This window comes from Branchiostoma floridae, chromosome 4 (genome assembly GCF_000003815.2).
Source record: "Branchiostoma floridae strain S238N-H82 chromosome 4, Bfl_VNyyK, whole genome shotgun sequence".
Taxonomy (NCBI): domain Eukaryota; kingdom Metazoa; phylum Chordata; class Leptocardii; order Amphioxiformes; family Branchiostomatidae; genus Branchiostoma; species Branchiostoma floridae.
Genome location: NC_049982.1, coordinates 13,173,822 through 13,174,516, shown reverse-complemented (window position 1 = coordinate 13,174,516; position 695 = coordinate 13,173,822).

Sequence of the window (695 nt, the reverse complement as noted above, 5' to 3'; positions counted from 1 at the left end):
CAAATAATATCTTGTCCTTTGGAAAGTACAATTTTTTATAGAAAAACAGTCGGATGTGTGAAGATTTATGTAGAGATATCGTCAAAAACTGACAGAAAGTCTACCATTGGGCGAAAAACAAGCCTTGAGCCTCACACTACAAGGACGTTGAATCGTATAGGGGGGGGGGGCAGTTAAGATTTACAGTAAGAGAATACTGAAGAATGTTAAGCGGAAGGTTTTGTTCGCAAGAACATTTCATTCTTGAAATGAAAAGACAGTATGTGCAACTTCGCAATAGGATTTTAAAAGCCCTTCACAATGTTAGAATGCTACGTTGACAGATACATAGAAGTTTTCTGTACTTTACAATAGAATATATCTTCATCTTATCTGCTCTGCACTCTCAAAAACTGTTATTTTCCTGACTGTCGGTCAAGTTCACTTCTTGTCAAGAAAGTGTCAAAAGGACATAAGATTAAACAAATTAAAGATTACGAGGAGTATGTAGTCATTTAAGGCAGGGTATGGGTAAGGAACTGTAGACTTGTGTCTTGCCATCACATCTTACTCACTTTAAATCTTTCATGTATATGTCATCACTCAAATAGAGATCGCACAAACTCAAACACACACGCACTCTCATGCTCAAGACACTTACAAACAAATACCCCACGCCCCTTTTGCCAGTTTTTACACAGGCACCACACCCATTT